The sequence below is a fragment of the Melopsittacus undulatus genome, chromosome 6 (genome assembly GCF_012275295.1).
Source record: "Melopsittacus undulatus isolate bMelUnd1 chromosome 6, bMelUnd1.mat.Z, whole genome shotgun sequence".
Classification (NCBI taxonomy): Eukaryota; Metazoa; Chordata; class Aves; order Psittaciformes; family Psittaculidae; genus Melopsittacus; species Melopsittacus undulatus.
In genome coordinates this window covers 66,375,517-66,397,518 of record NC_047532.1, presented here as the reverse complement: position 1 = coordinate 66,397,518, position 22,002 = coordinate 66,375,517, and positions in this window count along the sequence as shown.

Sequence of the window (22,002 nt, the reverse complement as noted above, 5' to 3'; positions counted from 1 at the left end):
ATGCCAGCTTGGGCTTCCTGCAGTTTTCTTCAGTTTCGTTATAAACACACAGCACTATACAGGCTTCTCACACTGTTCCTTAGCTTGTGGTCCATGGACCACTGGTGGGCTACAAGACATTAGGAAATGGTGGATGAAACAACTACATGTTTCCCAAGGAACACTGAAAGCCTAAGCCATACAAGCATGTTCCAATGAGCTAACAAAGAGAAGGGGGTGAAATCAAATTAACAAATGAACAGTCGAAGCCTATCTTAATTTTTAGCTGGTTTGCAAATTAAAAGCATTGTAGTTAGATGTGCAGCACAGCCTGGGGATAGTTTTTTCATGATCCTAAACAGTGGTTAAACACTGCTTTGCATGTCTGGAAATCTAACAAGTTCAATGATTTTCATGAGACTTTTTTCTTCTAAGCTGGTGTCAGGAACATCTTCATCACCCTTGCTTGACCTGTGGTGCATCACAACACTGCTCCCTAGCATGGAAGGCCTAGAGCTCATTGTAATCCTGTCCTTTACACTAGCTGACCAAGGGGATCCTTACTGAGCGCTCCAAGGAGTCCTCTCTCCTTCTCCTTGTGTCCATGCTGCCCTCCATGCCCCCCATGTCTCTCTTCCACAGGCACAGGGATGACATGCTCCCTACAGCCAGGGGCTTCCAGAAGGTGAGCTAGAGCTGGTGCCATGCTGCAACTTCCAGAGCTGCAGCCAGATGAGGGGTGCAAAGTGAGATGTGATAGTGTAGCTCCTCCACCTCCAGTGCCTTTCCCAGAAAGAGGTCTAAGTTAATTCCTGGATCTCCATTTGTGTGTGTGTTTGTGTGTGTGTGTGTTTACAGAGGGGAAAGGTCTGCTCAGCAGGAGAAGCTTAGCACACAGCCTGCTTAGCACTTCCAAACTGTGAGGGCCAAGTATCCAGTTCAGATGTTTATGGAGGTTTCTTTCTGAGGGCTGAAAGCTTGCATCTGTGCTTTCAGTTCAGGTTCTCTCACAAATTTGAACAAAAAGCTTGTAAACTTCAGCATCTTCCAAATTGCCACATATAAGTCTCTACTGAAATCATATCCAAATGGTTCTCCCTGCCATACCTTCCACAGAAATGACCTAAACTTTGTCAGGTTCACATGTCCCTAGAGATGATCTCATTTCACTGCTTCAAAAGAGCTTTGGTCTGCACAGCCTGTAGCAGCAAATTTACACTTCAAAAAGCAGACAGCTTTTTCCACATCTTATTCACTTAATGGGTGAGAATGTAAAATTAGTTCCGTTGCTGATGAGGACCTTGAGCCAAATGAAAAGTGTTCATTTGTCAGCACAGACTTACAGCCTGAAACATGATTATATAGCTAATCCAATAATGGGTTTTGATGCTGAGCATTTATTTATATACAGTATGTCTTGTTATCTGTCGATAATCAGGCTCTACAATTTACTCTCTTTTGTGTCATTAGACGCAGCAACATCTTCCAGACATACTACATTTGCGTGTCAACATACAAACACACACAAAACCTCTCTGATGAAAATGCTCTCTTTGCATATTTGCCTTGAAACAGCATTTGAATTGGAGCTTTTTGTAATTTAAAATATTAGTAGCAAATTAATAATTTTAGACTAGAACCCCTCTGCATCTTAGAAGTCTTAATAGATTAAAACTCAAACTATAAATTTTGCTACTTTATCTATAACATCATATGAACTGATTTATTCTTTTTCTACCTGATGTGAATTCCAATATCTAATCTCAGGTATACATTTTTATACATTCAATGGTCACTGTCCTAAAGTATTCCATGTCCTCACATCAGATGGTGTCTTCAACTTTGGTAACTATGCAAACACCATTATTTGGTGGCTGAACAGATTCATCTTTTATAGAACAGAAAGTAAGTATAACTTGTTAATGTTAATATTGGACATAGTTCCTACATCAAGTACACTGAAATCAAACAAAAACCCAGATAGTTGTTTGCTTTTTCTGTTTCAACTTTCCAGCTAATTTCTATTGCTACCTAATGCTCCTGCAGTTGTGTGTATGACTGTAAATATCTAACACTGAATTACTGGGAAAGTTTACTCCTCATTTAAATATAGAACACATAAAATTCTAATATTTAAAATGGGGAGGCATTTTAATAGCTCTGCTACAGCATGATACACTGTAACATTCACCAGATATTAAAAAAAGAAGTCTATGGGAAAGTAAAATCGCTCCAGCATTAAGCTGGGAGTTAATTGCAAACGTGGGGCACACCTGCAAACTCTGCAACCAACCCTGCAACACCACACACGCCAATTTCTGTGCTGAAGGATAGCTCTGCCTGCAGACCTCTGAAGGTTGGGTGATGTCTCCTCTAAATTTGGCACTCAGGAACCTTTTAGAATTAAAGCTATTAAGTCAAATTTACCTCAAAGGACACTGCAAATCAAGGGTGCAGGTGAGATGCAAATGATGTGTGAGCCAAACTCCAGCTTTGCCACTGCCACTCCTCCAAGCAGGATCAAGCCTCCCTGTGTGCTTTTGTTTAGCTGAAATTTACTCTACAATAAATACTTATATATTGCTGCAACATGATGTTTTATTGGGCTGCACTAGTTTACTAAAAACAGCAGGCTGGTAATAGCAGTGCTCGTGGTTTTGCCTGTAATTCATTTGTGCATGGTAATGCACAGGGAGAGATATGATACAAGATAATAAGGCAAATTAAAAAAACGACTAAACTCGGTACTTGCAATCTCCAGTATATTAGGACCATGTTCAGGCAGGCTGATTCTTAGGGTATTTTTATTTCTTGTTTTACCTCAGCAAGGTAATTCATTAGGTATTCGCTTGGGTAAAGAATAAATGAATATAGCATACATTACATGCTCACTTTAGTTGCAGAAACAAATCTTTCCTGTATCCGCCAATGTAATCTTCAGAGTTTTCGTTATATAAAACACCTCAAGAAAAATGCACCTCGGTAAGATTTACACTTTATTACTCTAATGATTCTACAAACACTGCCACAATGTGATGAAAGGCAAAGCAGTCCTGATCTGATTGAGAGCTAATAAAAATCAGTACTGAAAACTGAAAATAGCACCCTTATCATCTTTCTTTCATTTAGACCTGATTACTAGGGGATTATAATGCAATCACAGCTATGTGTGAGAGGTAGCTATGGGAACCAGTTTTAACTGTTTATCTAGCCAAAGATCTTAATTTAAGTTTGAACACTCTGATTCATTTATATGTAAGACACCAAGGAGACAAAATGCAGAAGAAACAGATGCTCACTTGTTCTTTTCATTTAACTTCATAAGCTACCAGCCAATTTGTCTTTCAGGGACAAAATTAATTTCTGATGACAATGTGAGCAAGTAATAAACCGAGAGTTCCTGTCCTGGGAAACTTGTTAAGGCCGTGTAATGTTCTGGAGTTATTTAGAAAGAAACACTTTGCTCATAGACTCACAGGGACATCTGTAACAGAGTTTTCTTTGTCCCTGTGCTGTTACTAATTTCTGGGGGCTTTATGACACCTTTTCCAGAGGTTGATTTGAAAAAGTTCAAAAGGAAACATATTGCCCATTATTTCTTTCCTGTGAGGTATTTTCTGTTTCAGACCACTCTTTTTTTTTCCTCCCTTCCTATTCACAAATCATGAAACCTCAACCTACTTGCTTTGATACTAACACACAGCCAGGGAAAGCAACCATGAGCCAGGAGAACAACCAAAATTAATCAAGAATTATCTGAGGAAAAGGGTGTTTGCAGAAATCCTGAGGCAAGTCCACACCTGAAAACATCTGACAGAGCCCTGTGGAAAGGTCTGTTGCACATTTAGATGGAGGAGCTCTGCCCATTGATGTTGTTAACTCTGTTAAGCTACCGTCATTAGCAGAGGACAAAATGCCAAAATGAGGGTGGGGGAGAGGAAAAGAAGGCGCGAGATCCGCCCTAAGAGCTTGCTTTTTAGCACGGGCTGTGTACATGCTCCTGCATCAGTCAGATGATGAACAGAACCAAAATGTTCTCTGTCTTTCATTATCTTTGCTGGCATTATTTCCCCATTTCAGTATTTACTTCACATGTACAGCTCTTTACTCCCGTAACACTTTTCTATCATTTGGCTCGTTCATTGGGGTTTTATCCCTGTGCCTGGCTGTCCCTCCACATCTGAGGGTTTCTCTTAGGTAAATTCCTACAGTCTAACGTCTGTCCATTAGCACATTCAAAAGCGGTCCTTCTGCTGTGCTTAACTTTCATTTACAGCTTATGTGCTTTATATGAATGCTCCTTTTCCAGCTGTAATTTTGGAGAAAGTTTAAAGTAAGTTGCAAAATGTTTCTTTTTCATCTAAACAGGGAAATGAATTGAATAAAGGAAGAGAAGAGCCTGAAGGTTTAGCTCTTTCAAATTTTAAACAGAATTCAAAACACTGTTGGAACACATCTGTCAGAGAAAGCATGAGAGCACCTGCATTTTAAAAGTGAATCTCTTCCCTAACTCCTTCCTTGATAATAGCTTGCATGAACAGCACCTTTAAACCACATCAATCCCAGATGCTTTCCTTCCATCCAGTTATTATTTCCCTTGGCACTGAAGTGCGACTACCTCTAGACTGAAGCTTCCCAGCAGTGTGCAGCCCAATGTACAGCACCATGGCTCACAACAAGTGATCCAAACTATTCAGCTGAAATTATAAACCAAGGGGAATTTTAAACAGGTAGCTCAAATGGGAGCTCTGCCTGGATCTTGCATGGAACAGTATTAACTCTTGTTTTAAAGGCTAAATGGTATAAAATATAAGCTATAAGAATGAAGTTTGGAGAGGAAAAAAAAAAAGAATTTGATGAAAAGTATAAACTTTCCCATGGTTCTGTTTGTATTTACATAGCAGGATCTCACCAACACACCACCTGAGCACACAGTACATGGCCTGCTTCTATCTGCAGGGAAGGGCACACCATGGTTCAGCTGTTTCCTACCACTCTTCTTGACCTGCGATTAGTTTTCAGTGATCAAGTTAGTGCTTCAACACACGTACACCCAAGGGTGGTGGCTTGAACATTAGCTGAGCACCAGTAAGGGTGTCACCAGCAAGAAGCACTGAAAACTTCTGAGCAGGGAGACTCACAGGAAACTCCAGTTCATTGCTTTAATGGTGATGTGTTTTCATACCATCTTTGCCACACAGCTTTGAAGGCCTGTGCGTAAAGGCAGGATACTTACTGGGGCCATACAGATGGAAACAGAGCATTAATTCAGGTTTCAAGAACACAGAGAAAAGAGAGTTCACACACTTTAGAAAAAAAAAAACACTAGAAAAAACCACCGTGTTTTGCAAGTTAAATTAGTGCTTGGGATAAATGAGATCAGCCAGTGCTCTGACACCCTCTTGCACAGGCAACGGAAGCTGCAGCAGGGACATGACAGCAGTGTCCCTCTAAGGGGGGGAGGGCTGATGAAATTACCCATCTAAGACACTCCACAGGCTGATGCGTATTGATTACTGAGGCAAATTTAATAGAAAAGAATGTAATGATATAAAGAAAAGCTCTGTCAGGAAGGTTTGGCTGGGGGAGATTTGATTGGTTATTTGTGGAGCTCAGCAACAAGTCTGAAAATTCCTGTTGTCCTGATGGGAAGCACAAGAAGACACATTAGGGAAAAAAGGAAATGGCTTTCTGGGATACAGGAATAGGAGAGAGGTGGCTGGGGTAGGGCTACAGGTTATCAAATATTAATCCTCCACAAAGCACAATGCTAATGAGCATGCAAGTAAGGTGGAAAGTATCCTGACTTAATTTTAAAATCCTAAACCAATAATATAGCTTAGTCATAAAGTACAAATATTGGGAACATTGAGCACTTCAGTTCACTTCACCAGTAACTCAGAAACCCTGGCAAAGTGGACCAATAAAAGCAGTTTAAAGTGGGGAAGTGGAAGGAAAGGGATGAAAAGATGTGCCAGGGTGATTTTGGGAACCCCATTCCACAACATCACAGCTGCCACTTTGTTTCCTGCAAGGGTGTGAGATCTGACTCAGCACCACAGAGCACGATTTCTTACAGACATAATCTTAACATTTGCAGCAGTCTAACGATTTACTTTCAAGAACTTGCAGATCAGGAAGACATTAGTAGAACAATGAAAAACTTGGCATCTGAATAACTCTATAATGTATTTCCAAAACCAAACATATTTTCCACTCTTGCACAAAACTCAATATAGTATAATATATTACACATTTCTATGCAGAAAGTCTTACATAGCCTGACTCCAATTCAACAGAGCTGTAAATCTGGGGGTTGGACATCTAAAATGCAATTCTGATTAAGAATTGGGAATACCACAGCTGGGCTGCAGTCAGGTGAGTCTGAGAAAAGAGGAAGAGTCCACAGGTCCCTCTAAAAAGCCCTCAATACAAACTGAATCTATAACATTGCCTTTACTGTGTTGAGCCCACAAGCCCAGAGAACAACAAACTTGTTTAGGGTGGAAGGTGTTGAAGCAGGATGCCCATGCTCTGGCTCAGTTTAGTGTTTTATAGATTGTAACCACCATATTCCTGCTACAACAGAAGCAAAGTGAGCTCCCTCAGCAGTACATTAGGGTGCAAACTGGTAACAAACAAGGAAATGTTTCTTTTAGCTCCAAAAATCAGTGCAAAAAGCTTTTGTGAGCTATGTGAGAGCTGAGTTACTAATACCTCAATCTTTAGTGAGATAATCCCAGACTGATTCACTTCTGGTCCTGGAGGGCACCAATCTTTGGAAGACCTACCAGTCAGCAGATGCTCATCCTATCTGCAATGCTTCCGTAGAAACCAGGCCTTCATTTCATGACACATAAAGGCTGTGAAATCCATGAAGCTCAGAAATCTCAAGGACTACAAAATAAATCTACTTCTGTGCAGTACTAACACAGGAAATTCCAGTGTGAGGGAATGCAGCCTCTGTCCAACATACCGCAACTAGTAGAAGAATGTGGCTCCAGAGGAAAAAACTTTCAACTGATTCCTAGTGGGCTTGTCCATAGGTCGACATTGCATTACAGTAACAAGCCTATTGATTTATGCAGTCATGGATGTATTTCTGCTGGCTCCTCTTGCAGCAGAGCCACATTGGACAGCCTATGAGGCACTGCATGAAGGCAGCCCACCCTTCACCTCTGAGAATAGGCATATGCAAAACATGGAAGGGTGATTCCCTTTTCCTGGTGAGCTTGTGGGAGGCAGGCTATACTGTAAAAAGCAGGAGATACTGTGAAAGCCTCTCCCTTTGAGAGAAAAAGCTACCCTCAGGCTATTTGCCTCTCCCCCTCCTTGTGAAGTCAGTAAAAATCATCAACACCAAACTTATTAATTTAACTAAGCAACAAATATAAACTGAAGAATAACACAGAATCATAGACTCATAAAATAGTTTGGGTTGAAGCTCATCTGGTCCAACCCCCTGCAATGAGCATGGACATCTTCAACTAGATCAAGTTGCCCAGAACCACATCCAGCCTGGCCTGGAATGTCTCCAGGGCTGGTGCATCCATCACCTCTCTGGGCAACCTCTGCCTGGATTTTACTGCCCTCATTGTAAAGAATGTTTTCCTCACATCCAGCCTGAATCTTTGAAGTGGTCCTATTTGCACTTCAACACAAAAAGCCCTGGTGTGAATCCACTTAAGGAATGGGAACAACTTTCTCTTTCCTGAGCAATCAGGTTTTGGAAGCAGGCATCTGAAGTTCTGATTTCTGAGGTAGGATTCTAAGAACTCCTGCCAAGCCCCATCTAATTTCACTGCAGAGAAGTGCCAAATATGACAGATACAATTGGAGAGGCAGTGAAACTCCCAGCTTTTGGTGACTACCAGCAAATGCTGTGATGCCCATGGCCCTCAAAAACTCCCTTTCAGCTTAAAAACCCCTCATTGCTCTATGGTCCTTTCCCCATTCCCTTTGGGAAAGAAGGGCCTGCCTCACCTCCATTCCACCCCTCCTCTCCCCTACCCTCATGGAAAATTATTTTCAGTGTCTCCTGCAGCTGGCAAGACTGATGATACACATGATATTGTCCATACCTGTCTACTAGAAACCTGGCTACTGAGACTTGAGACTCAAACCATGCAGACCATACACTTCCTTAAGAGACAACTATTCTGGAAACATTGGGGAAAAAAAGGGAAAATATGAGAACTGGATCTTGAATCTGGCACAGCTCCAATCATGGTATCTTCTAGATGCCACTCTCATCTTTTCTCTGATAAACAGGTGGCAACAGAAAGCAAAAGATGCAAACCATGGGCCTGAGAGCCCCTCTAAAGGTGTCTGAGCCTGGGGGCATTGCAAGGGTTTGCAGTGGCAGAGCATGCTGTGGGGTGCAGGTCACAGCATTCACCCCTTCCTTCCTTCCTACCTGCCCCTGTGGCACAGGGCAGGGACAGCATGGACACACTTTGTGCTTTGATTTTCCGGTCCCTTAGGGTAAGGTGTTTTTAGGTTTAACAACATTATAAATGTTAGCCAGTAATCACAAAAGTAAAATCCATTCCTCCTTACGGAAGGGCTCTCTCCATCACCCAGCCTGAGAAGGACTGTTACTAACACATGGCAACTGGGTTGTTCCAGCTGTATGAAAGGAACCAAACCTGAATCAAATGTTTTGTCAGCCTTCGTGGGGAACCTTGTAAAGCCATCTCCCATCCCATAACTGTTCTGTGGTTAAATAGTAGCTTCAGTTCTCTGATGTTGCAATCCAGCACCTTTCACAAGGCATTAAATTCCCTCTAAATTAATTTGAAAAAAAAAACCCAATGCATTCTGCTTAGAGTTATTTCTATTGCCCAGTTACTTCATATGAATCTGATAACTAGTTTCCTGCTACAGAGATTACATCTTGAATACTTAATGCCAATTTGGAAATTTTTTAGAGAAAACAAAAATAGATCTCAAATCTAACACACACAGTTGAGCTAAGTGTAGAACATTAATGCAAGGCATGACTGGGAAAACAGCAAGTAAATTGGAGGAGGGGAACAGATTCAATGGATATCTCTCAGGGTGAGTACATTCAGTAACTGGTCATTCAGGCATTTCTGGTTCTGAAAGCGCATTTTTCTTAGCATAAAAATCTCAGAGTTCAACAATTCAGAAGAAAAAAGCTTAGAATGAAGGATAGAGTGCAGCCAAAGGATAGCCTTTAACAACCATTTCAAAATGAAATCTAAATATCCTTACATATTAGATAAATGTTGGCTTCCAGGGAAGCTTTACAACACTTTAATTCCATCCTGGACTGGGTTATATGGAAATGTTTTGAATTTCCATGTGTTCAGAGCTCTCTGCTAACCTAACATGCTGATATTTCATATAATAGAAGCTATTTTTTTCCCTAAAGTAACTCAGCAGGCTCTCTTTGGTGACTTTTTTTTTCCTTTTGAGCTGCAGTACAATTTCATTAATAGGACTACACAATAATTACTCTTCTTATAGTCTCATCAGCTACTTATAACTCAACTGCCCTATTTTTTGCCACATGGGTTCCAGGATCTGCGATTTTAAAGAAAATGTCAGAGCTTTTCCCCTCTCATTACTTAAAGCCCAGCAAAGCTAGTGGGTTGTGTATAGGTCAAGCTTCTTCTCACTGGCCGCTCTCACTCTCCCCCATCCCCAGCACATTTAAGTTCTTTGGAAGGTTTTCTTGCCTGCATAGCCAAACCTGCATTGGCTAATTCATGGCTCATCACACACACACACACTTCACATGCACACACCTGTAGAACAAACTAAGGCTAGCCTTAACTTTCCCTAGCCGAAGATAGTATAATGTGAGCAGGGAGTCCCAGCTACTTGTCTGTACACTCCAATGGCCTAGGGAAAATGTGAACAATTGTACTGCCTGCAACAGATCAGGCAAATGCAACCCTTAAGTCCAAAATATCAGCCCTAGCTGAGATTTGCAGACACCTGAGAAGACTGATACCTAGACCAAGATGTGTCAGGCATCCCTCTGTCTGCATTTTGTCCTTGTTCATATACAAGTAAAACACATGAAAGAATGCCATAACTGGCTAAATCTGTCAATGATTCTTAATGAGAAATAATATATTAAGAAATGCCTCTTGACACTGTACCTTCAGGCTGGTCCAAGCAGCCTGTTTCCCACTGCTTGCCCCGCTGATGCTGCGGCAGACTCCAGCTCACACCGTGCCCAGCCGGCTACCATGCCAGCTCTCCTGCAACACCAGGCTGTGCTTCATCCTCCCCTGATGTCCCAGAGCTTCTCAGAGACCTGCACAAACAGTGGTAGTGGTTCCTCCCCAGGCAGGACTGCTCAGACACTGCTTTCAGCTTAACACACATATCCCGCTCAAGAAAAGTATGTATGCACAGTCCTTAAGCTCATGGGTGCAGCCTGCAGTGACCATGGGCACTGGTGATGACAAGCTATTTACCCACACAGACTTAAGAGTATTAATTTGCAAGCAATGGACAGAAACAGGGCTGTAAGCCAACCAGTAATATTTAGTAGAGCTGATGCCACATGTCATATATTTAAGGTCTTACTTCAGCAAAACACATGGCTTAATGCTAAGCCCAAGGGTGACCCAGTGAAGCCAGTTGCTCCTCTCATAGTCTTCAAGACAGCTACCTGGAGAGCTGCATAAATAGGCTTTTTGTTATTTTACTATAACTTCCTTTATATCAGTTTTTTTTTCCAGTCTCTGTGTTTGAATTTGAAGGAAATCACATGAAAAAGTAAAAGATAATTGAAGTAGGATTCATAGCAAAGAAAGCAGCACTTTGATTTTAACTGCACCTAAAATTAGGGAGGAACTTGAAGACCAAAGAAAATGGCCCACAGTGCTAAATAACTTTTGTAACTGTGCATCGGCGTGCACAATGCCTTAAAGCAAGTCCATCACTGAAGGCTGTACCCTGTCATGACACCCTTTCTGGTCTAGCTTCCTATGGCTAACGTATCTCAAAACAGAAGAGATAAGGAACAACAAGCAAACCTGCTCAGCAAACAGATATGAATCTGAAGAGACACTCTCTCCCACAAAAGCAGACTACAGATAAGGGTTAAAATAGGTGACCTGACTACCTCAAAAAGATGAAAACCCATTTGGCTTCTGTACACTGAAAGGTGATTGCACACTGTAACTGCTCATTAAGCAGGGGCACGTACAAACTCTTTAAAACACTTTAATACGGCTGCCCAAGCAGTAGCCCAGGAAGAGCAGCTTTCAGTTTGGCAGCTGGATTTTGAGATAATCATGTGGATATGGGCACTGACCTCTCTGCTAGAACAGATAATGGAACAAAAAAGAGGAAGATGCCAAGGAGATACTCAATTTCTTTGGGTAATGGTGACTTGCAGTTTGTTATCACGCTCATGTGGAACATCAACAGGTTTTGGGGGTTTTTTTTGTAACTTTTTAGGGCAAATTGATAACATCACCAGTCAGCTATCTCCTGCTGCCACTGTCTTGGTTCCTAACACAACTACTAATTCAGACTTGATGCACTCCTTATGATCACTTTGGGTCAAGGTCTGGGGTAACAGAAAATGATTGCAAAACAAGGCAACTGTCCTAAAAGAAGGCTGTCCCAGGCACCAACCTTTTGTCCAACTGAAAATCTGCACTACAGATCTGGTGTTACTCTTTGTATGTCTCTGCTGCCGAGGACTGTGACTATCCCGGCCAGGTGGCTGTTCTCTGGATGCAGGAACCTTCTCACATCAGCTTTTGCTTTCTCTACAGCATCAGGGAGAGGTTTCCCCACCTTTGAAAGACTGAAGTGGATACCTCATTAGGCCTTGATTATCCTCCAGCAATTGCTTAGATTTCTGCCCTATTACCAATCTTCCTTTTTTAGCAGAGGTCGTGCAATGGGCAGTGGCTGTCTTGTCTTCGTTATAATGCATCATTTGAAACTTTTCAATTAAGCTTCAGATCAGGCCACAGTACTGAGACCGTTTTAACGAGGATGAGTAATGACCTTGTGCTGCACGTGATTTCTGGCACACTATCAGTTTTAATTCTTCTTGATCTTACTGTAACTCTTTGATACTTTGGATCAAGGGTTCTCTTGAAATGCTTCAAGCACACTGTAGGACTTTCAGGGGCTATTCTGACATGGTTTCTATCCTACTTGTCTCAACATAGCCAGACTGTCACCTGTAAGTTTTCCATATAAATTCAAATTGCCAAAGATTAAAAGGGAGCTGAAAATCTGGCCTACGCACGGAACTGGGGAAATGTGGTGTGGGTCCCCAGAGTAAGTAAACCTAAGGAGGATTCTGCTACAAGAGCAAGGTAACCCCTTTCATGTGCCATGCCCAAAAACGGCAATGCTATGATTAGAACAGAAAGCTACATTATGTTGGAGTAGTGAATTTAATAAGGACTATTGAGAGAGTTCTAGAAATTCAGACTTCCCAGCTAATAGTTGTCTTCACATTACATGTAGGTCAAACTGAAACTCTGAGGTTTAAAACACAGTGTAGACCCTCATCCAGTTAAGCCAGTGATAGAAATCACATTGGCATCAGCAAGATAAAAATCTCACCTTTAAATTAAGGGATATTTGGACCAAACCCAAGCCTTGTAGCTGCAACCAGTTTTTAAACAAGCTGTGTGTGGATGAATCAGATCAAGCAGATTATCCATGGTATTTTCAAGGTGCTTTCCCAGGTTTTGGAGTCCCATGAACCTGGATTTCCTTCTCTGGTGAGAAGGAACAGACTCTAACCATAAAATTAATCTCAGCAAGAGTTTCCCAGAAGCCCCTTAACTTCTCCAAGTTTTGTGGGCTCCCAACGGTGGACACAAGATTTCTATGAGCATGAGACAAGGAAACAGATACAGATTTGGTCAGAAGAACTCATATAATGCTTCCACAGCTTTAGGTATAAATGTTTCACAATGTCTGGATGCACAAATCCTCAAAACACTGAGTCCTTTTCAACATGAGCAATCAGTTCCTATTAACAGCATGAGACCAAGCACCAGATGCACTGAGGGGCCAGACTCAGCATCTACAAGGGACAGAAGAAGCTACAAGCCCCCATCCCAAACCACGGGCTGCACCAGAAACTTAGCTTTTTGAGCAGACAGGCAGTGGGAAGGAGACTGTAGGTTATGCCTTACAGGCAGGTATGTGGAAGCCTATGGCCCTGGTCTGTCCTGTCAAGGTATTATACTTGCTGAGCTTGCCAGAGAGGTGTGAATTTTTAGGTAGCTGTTCTCATATGGAATCTTCCTTCCAGGCATCCCAAAAGCTCCTGTTCTGGCTCACAGGGCACATACAGGCTGTTACCCCTGAGCAGGCTGATTTATGTCAGGCTGCTGACAAAGACACAGAGGCTGCCTACTAAGAGAGCAAAGTAACGAGATGCTCAACAGTTCCTCTCCTGCTATATTACCTTTTTTTTGTTGTTCTTGAAGCTCTTACATGCAACATGAAAGGGCTATATCTGCAAAGGTAGCAGAGAAATTAATGTGTTTTATTGCAGTTGGATGGCACCGTCAAGGTACTGCAAAAAGCTCTCAAACATGCTATCAATCACTTGATTTATGCAGGAGGTGAGCTTTATTGGTATGGCTTTAATCACCAACTGAAACGGTTTGCCTTGCATTACACACTTTACAGGAAGCCCTTTTCACTGCACTTGCCTGGTGGCTTCTTCAGCCCTGGTAGCAGTGGAAAGAACTCATTTCCCAAACCAAGATTATTTGACAGAATATACTTTTTTCTTTCTCCTGGGATGTAACCAATGAAAACACTTTCAGCTGACACTTTCTTGGCTGCAAGAAGAGCAGATCAGCAGTACCATTAGTGTCCTACAATAGTGGGCACAGAAAAGAGATGAGGGAACTCAATGGATATTTCACTCTAGACAAAATTATCATCACTATGTCAGGATTGACTTCTTTGATAACCCAACACTGTCATCACACCTATTAGCATGAAAAAAGGCAGGGGTCGTTTAGCACAACCCTATTTACTGTGCACTGGAAACACATCTTCCAGCTCCTGCAAGTCTTAACAAAGCTGCAAAGAGCAAATCACAGCAGTGTGCTGTATCCCCATCTCAGGTCCTCTAGGCAGCAATTATAAAAACTGGTTGTGTTATCGCCACATTTCAAAGTCAGAGTATGGCCATGCTGATGTGTGGCTTGAAGCCCAGCAGGGCTTGATCTATTAAACACATAAAGGGGTCTGTGTGTCAAAGGAGTCTGGCCTAATCATGGGACAGAAACCACAAACTCCTGAATTCAAAACCCAGGTTATTTTGGCTATTTAACCAACACTTCAGAGCACATCCATACATTTCAGATTTCTCACTCTAATAGGAATACATAGCAATGCTCCTTTCAGAGGTGTTGTACTGATTAATAAGCTTGTCACCAAGGCTGGAAATTGCTACGTAAGTGTTAAGCACTGTTAACTAACAGAAGACAATTCCATACATTCTGGTGGAATCCAGAGAACTCCAGCAAAATTTATTAGTTTCATTTGCATATACACTCTGTCTGACAATGGTGATCAAGCTGGTGAAAGTTATTTCAAATGTTTGTTATGCTCCATGACTGCAGAAAAGAATTAGACTGAAAATTCTGGCTCACAAGGCAGGATTGTGCCTGCTGAAAATCCTTTAATTTCTGAAATATACAGGGAGCACAAACAAATATTCCTCTCATCAAATTTGCTCATGCCTCAATGATATTTAGCTTAATAATTGTGCAGAGAAGGAACAGTATTGACAAAGTTAAAGTACAGAACAACATTCTTCAAGAAAACTGCTAATGCTTTCCGCTCCAGCCACATGTCCTCATTAAGGGCTCAGGCTTCTTGGCAAACTAGAGAACATCTGTTTTATGCATTTCTAACTAAGTGTTGCTGTGATTCACCTTTGATGCCACATCACCAACATGAACCACTATGGACCACCTGAGACTTCCCTAACACAGGACTACAAGCACTGATTTTGGATTCTCAGAGGTCAAACTATGGTTTTCCTCAAACAAAACTGTATGATCTGTATTTCTAGATTGTATCATCCTTCCTTTGAAGGCTTCCTGGGGCAGAACTTGGGGATTAGAAAATAGGTCCCTAAACACTCATTTATGTGCCTTTGAAACCATGACTCCTCTTGATCAGCTTAGTCAGTAAAATGGAGCAGTTGAGCAAGATGGAGGCTTCTGCCTCCAGGACATCCAGAGAAGAGGCCTGCTGAGTTTGTGAGCTAGCGGATGAGAGGCTGCAAGAGTCTCAAAAACACAGGACACTTCTCTGACACTGGCCTACTCTGTGATGAAGCAAATAATTTATCCCAAGATCTTTCTGGGTCAAAGCCATCTCTTAATTTCTGCTGGCACTGCATCCCCCAGCACAATGAGATCTGGATGGCTTTAACCCTTTCTCTTTTGTTCTAACCAACCATTTGGAGATGAAGAGAGACTTCTATTTCTTTCCATTATATTGCTATGGAAAGAAGAAAGTGGGAAAAAAGCCCCTGACCAAATGGCATAATTTTCTGAGGTATTTGTACACACCCATTTTGCCAAGGGATGTGCTATGCATCTGCCATGAACTACTGAAAATGTAAGGTGGCTGTGAAACATGATGTTCTTGTGTTTACAAAGAACCACCAGCCCTTTACCTTTAACAGAAGATCTGTAGCCTAAACAGGCAGCTTTAAGAGCTCTCCCGACTCAGTTGCAATCAAGATACCATCTACTCAAATAAGCATTTGTACTCCCAGTGATTTTAGGAGATGAATTACTGATCTTATTACCATAGTAAATACCCTTGAGGCAATGCACAGGCCAACAGAATATTGCTTTCTGCTGGTACAGTACCCATTTCCAGGAGAACTCTAGGAGTATTTCTAGCCATATGGTAATAATAAAAGATTTGTTTAGCCTGTATTTGCCAGAAAGTCCCACTTGCAGAAGTGGCTTTTAAATCTTTGACGCTGTTCATGGGAAACAGCTTGTCAGCTATGAAAATATTCCTACCAGCTCCTGTATATCAGCCTTACTGGTGGGGTAAAAAGGCTTGCAGGTGGCATAGATCAGTACCAAGCAGAGTAAGCTTTCAGCTGATGTGATGACTGGCAGAGTAACATAACCTGGATAAGCAAAAGTGGCTCTTGCCCACCAGCAGAGGTGCAGCCCGCAGTGCCCATTGAGGCTGTCCATTGAGGACAGTCCCCTTTCCCTGCACAGCTCTGTGTCCAGACAGGCAGCAGGAATCGGAGAGGGACACGGAGTGGCAGCATGAAGGAGGCTTCTAGCTCAAGCACACTTCATTTATTTATCACTGAACCATCATCCAGTCAACAGGAAAAATTGATAAAACTGTTGCCTCCAAGGCTCCATTCTCCTTGAGAATAAGGAAAAGGTGAAGCTGGTTTAGGTCAGTGCACAGGAGGCCCTACTGAAGGCAGGAGCAGGTTGGCCATGAATTACTGAGCATCATCTGGTATCACAGATAAGCAGAATGGGTAAAAAGAATAGGCAGGCTCTAAAATAAGGGATGGATTTAATTAACAATTGCATAGAGGGAGCAGACCATAGCATTTTGGCAGGAGGACATCCTACATCTGACAGTTACTTAAAGAGACAGGGAGCACCCTATTATTAAAAAATGTATTACTCCTCCATGTATTTTAAGAATTACATAAGAAACAATCACATATTGTATTACCCATTCTCTCCAGAGCTGCCTGGTTACACCAGCACTGAGCAGCACAGCCTTCACTGCAGAGGTTCTGCACCAGGGCCTATTTAAAAACATTGGTCCAAACTTGGTCGCAAAAGTACAACTCTGCTGAACTCAGGGGGTTGTGCAGATGTAACTAAAGGCAGATGTTGATCCATGTTAACTAAAGAATTAAACACATCAATCTTACCCAACCATCTGACACCTTTTCCCATTTCCCAATACTTTGTTTCCCAAAAATTTATTTAAATTCAGCCAGCTGACAACTTGCAAGCTTCTGGGTAACCCTTTTTTGTGATTTCTGGGTTGGGTTTGGGTTTTGCTCTCTCTCTCTCAAGGTTAATATTTAAATGTGCACTCACAGCCCAGAAAGCCAACCGTATCCTGAGCTGCATCAAGAGGAGCGTGACCAGCAGGTCAAAGGAGGTAATCCTGCCCCTCTACTCTGCTCTCATGAGACCTCACTTGGAGTACTGTGTGCAGTTCTGGTGTCCTCAACATAAAAAGGACATGGAACTGTTAGAACAAGTCCAGAGGAGGGCCGCGAGGATGATCAGGGGACTGGAGCACCTCCCATAGGAAGACAGGCTGAGAAAGTTGGGGCTGTTCAGCCTGGAGAAGAGAAGGCTGCATGGAGACCTCATAGCAGCCTTCCAGTATCTGAAGGGGGCCTACAGGGATGCTGGGGAGGGACTATTCATTAGGGACTGTAGTGATAGGACAAGGGGTAACTGGTTGAAACTTAAAACAGCAGAGGTTTAGACTGGATATAAGGAAGAAATTCTTTCCTGTTAGGGTGGTGAGGTACTGGAATGGGTTGTCCAGGGAGGCAGTGAATGCTCCGTCCCTGGCAGTGTTCAAGACCAGGTTGGGTGAAGCCTTGGACGATATGGTTTAGTGTGAGGTGTCCCTGCCCATGGCAGGGGGGTTGGAACTAGATGATCTTGAGGTCCTTTCCAATCCTAACTGTTCTATGATTCTACGATTCTATGAATCTTGCAATTATTTTGAAAGTTAAAGATTATCATTATGGCACAGTTCTAGCTGTTCCTCTCTTCAGTCAGTAAAAAAACAACAAAAAAAACCACTCAAGGAAAGAAGCTGAAGCAAACCTAAATTCAATTCTTTGTTTTCACATATCTTAGCAAAATAATGAATTTACCAGCTCCTTACCTCATGGGTCTGCATTCAAAGAAGAGCAGACAAATGACTGATGGTCCCAGCCTCAGACCCAGCAGATGTTTAACCACATCTCACAGATCAGAGCAGCTCCAATGGATGGACTCTCCTCCCAGGGAGCCAAGCATGGGACACACCATTGCTATGGAAAATGAAAAGTATATCTCTAAACACACCTGCCCAAGTCTGGTTTTCATTCACCTGAGTAAAGCATTGCCCAGTCATTGGAAACAATCAGTGAGGGGGGGAAATTAGTTACTAATCAATCTACAGGAAAAAGGCTTCACAGAGTTCAGAGTTTCCCCACCAGTAATGCACCTGATTTTCTATGTTATTATGCCAGCTTTGAGACCACTCAATATGACCTACTCTTGGCCTTTTCACTGATGACAAGCAAGACCCATCACTGTATCTTTGTCTTTTCTAGGCACTTCCTGTAGAGCCCATCCTGTAGAATTAGATGGCTTTTTCTGAATCATAGTTAAAAATCAGTGCTGGAAATTGTACTCTTAAAAAAAATGGCCACAGCAAAGTTGTGATCTGAATGCATAAGAATTTTTTGAATGAATAGAGCTCTTAATATTTGTTTTTTCCTAATAAAGTAAGGCATGAATGTAAAAGGATTACTATTTCCGTAATGTTCAATTCACACACACAAAGTGTAATTCATGGAACCTGGCTTTAATTTTTTTTCATATAAATAATTAATGCCGCATTTAAAGCATGTTAAAATGTTTTATTTCTTAATCAGCTAATTTGTTTGAGAAACAAAGATGCCTTTATTTTCCTTTTCCTTGACTAGAGTTACTGTAGTAAAAGGTCCCCTCTAGCTTTGGCCTTCACTCTTGAATTTGCTGCTGCCAATTAGTTTTCTGAAGTCACTGTTTTACAAAATGTTTCTCACTTTTTTCGCAATGTAATTGAATGTCTGTACATCACAGAGTTTCTTGTGTTCAGACACAGGGTGTTAAACATTCTTTGGGTTTACTTGGGTCAGCTTTAAAAAATCTCAGACACTGAAACTTGAGAAGCAGTCATGTGCTCTAGTGTTTGCTCCACATCCTGTTAAGTATTAAGTGGTTATTTAAAATAGAGTTATACTCAGCAACTGACTTAAAGTGCTCGATATAGTTTACAAGACGATTAATTAAATGAGAGCACTGCATGTGATGCACATGTATTTCCATAATCATTCACATTGGCCTATAGTTGCCCTTTAATTTTCATACTAATTAAAGTAACACATTGAACTTCAAATTGTAAACGGCTGCATTTCTCTGTAGATGTTAACACAGATGTAAGCTGAATGCCGAATAAAAAAACCTAAGAATCAAGCAAAGTGTTTCTTGACTCTGATCAATTCAAGTTTCCCTACTCATTCCATTACTGGACCATGTCCATATTTTAACAAGACTGCATTTTTTCTGTGTTTTCAGCCCCATATTCTTCTGAGGTACAATGCACTTATTTTTTTGTATTGTGGTATCTAGTTAGCTGGTTTCCATCTGATACAACAGAGCAGGGTTCGCAGAGCGTTCGTAGTTACAGATTAGGTTTTTGAAGTGGCGGTGGGACTGTGGTTTGCAATCTGATGGGCAGAAAGAAAGAAAACTGAAATGTGCAGTAGTTTTACCTCTTAATTACATCTGACCCATTATACTCCTTAATACTTGTTCAAATCTCGACACGGCTGACTTGGAATCTGCAATGCAAACTGGAGAGCTGTACTTTCAGATCACATCAAGGAAGGGGGAAGTTACTCCCTAGAACATTTACTAGGACTTGGAAAAGAGAAGCAGCAGATAGGAACAATTCTGCTGTGGCTCACGCAGCTGCTGGTGTTTCAACTTGGCATACACCCTGATGGGGACCGCTGCATCCACCTCAAGCAGTCTCTAGCATGTAATGGACATATGGTAATTGCTATTGAATGAAAAGTAACCTTGGACTACAGGCATATGAAAGACACCTTTAAAAAAAAAAAAAAGAATCCTTGACAAAACCCCCTGTGTCAGGGCCAACAGCTCAAAAAATTAACAACTAATCACTCCTTTCAGTGTGTCCTCCATCTAATTGCTTCCATGATGAGGTGAGGGTTTTTCTTTTCCTTTCAGAAATGAGCATTATGAAAGATTTCTTTTTAATTTAAAATGAAAAATTCCTCCACTCCCAGGTGACCTATCCAAGAGAAATAATAATAAGCACTCGATTGCTCAGAGAGCATCAGCTCTCACACATATTACAAGGCTGAGCGTTCATGCTCTCTTACACCCTCCCACCCTGCTTCCTTCCCACAGCGTGTCCTATCTCCAGATCCTAACTTGGCTCGGCCCAAGATGTTATTTGTTAAAATTAACTTTCAGATCAGGCTGGAGTCAGTGTACTTGGCAATGAGGAGAAGAACCAAGTCTGCAAGGGAGGGAACAGCTTCAGGAGGCAGAGAGGGAAGCTGCAGCCCCAGCAGGGGTATTCAAGGAGGGGAGTGGGCCACAGCAGTGCTACAGCAGGGCACAGCAGCAAAGCCAGTTTGTCACAGCTGCCTTCAGCACCATGCTGCCCAAGTCCCTTCGTGTGGACTAGGGAAAGGCTTTCCCTTTTATCTGCTCCCAGACCCTGAGCTGCAGTCAGGCAGAGCTGCATCCCAGATTCTGCCTTGGTGGGGGCACCCCAGTGTGACCATTTCTGTGATATACTTTATTCTAGCAGAAGTCTTCTGAAGTTCAGTCGTGGCAATGCTGAACAGCCATGCATTGCAAAATGAATGGAGTCACGCTGAAGGAAGACTGATAGACTATGGTAATAATGCAAGACCTTTTTTTTCCCCACATAAACCAAATTTCCCATGCATTTATGGAAGATTAATTTAGATTTAGAGATGGTTTGAGTGAGGTACTGGAAAAAAGACTCTAAATGCAAGGCTGGTTTCTACCTGACCTTAACTACTACATTAGCTACCATTGCTCCAGTACATTTATATATGGAAATATACACGCACTTCAGCTTAATTACCTAAGGACTCTACAAAACAAAGACTTTTAAATGTTTTAATGGCAAATTTAGTCTTTCCAAGAGCTATACAACACTGTATCATCCATTGACTAATTAACAATGTATTTGAGCAAAAAAACCCCAAACTAACTCTCAGCTACATGGACACAGTCCTGTTTGCCTTAAGTAGGTGATGCATGTAAACAAGTGCACATACAGAATAAAGTAGTAATTTGAGTTTGTTGGATTTTGTTATTCCTTTGAGACTGGTTGTTATAAGTTTAACATTAGATTTATTTTTAAGTTTATCCTCAAACTCTCTTGTAAGAAAGAAGGGGCTATAAGGGGGAAAAAAGAATCCTAAAGGAGAAAGCTTTCTGACTCCTGTGACACAAAAGGACTTGATGGCTTCTATATTTCTGAATGGGAGGTCCAGCAGACACTTCAGCTGGGACTCAAATCTCCTCTCTCTTGCTCCCCTAACTTTCCTTTGCACTCATCTACTAAAGACATCACGGACTCTCTCCTCCTCTGTTGTAGCTTGCAGAGATTGCCTTAGCTAGGATATGGCTGGTGAGGTGCACCTGGGTGATTTCAGTTGCTGGCAAGGCAGTTTGCAGGGTATCAGGCTGGCACGGCAGCCCAAGTGGGACCACAGAGTAATGTGGAATAAAAGCAGGGCTGAGAAGGGCTGCTTCGGCTCAGCAGGGTGCTGGGCATCTAGGAAGAGCACTTACACAAAAGCCAAGGGCCTGGGAAGTCTTTCATCTTTCCAAAATCAAACCCTTTTTACACAGACTCATGACAGCTGGTTATGATGAACAAATTAAAACTTATTTCAAAGTTACTCTTGGGCACAATTGTCAGGCTTTCATTCAGGAAACTCTCTAAGCAAGCTCTTAACTTTAAGCAGGTGCTTAAATCCCACTGAACACAGTAGGATTTATACACCTCTTTTAGTGCTTCCCTGGGCAGGGATGGCCCTCAGCAAGTGGTATGACACATTCCAGGAGTCCCAAAGTCCAGATGGCTTTATCTCATCCACGTTTAGCTGCCAGTGCCCAGCCAGCACTGGGATCGCATCACCACTAACTAGATTCTTATTTTAGTGCACATCCT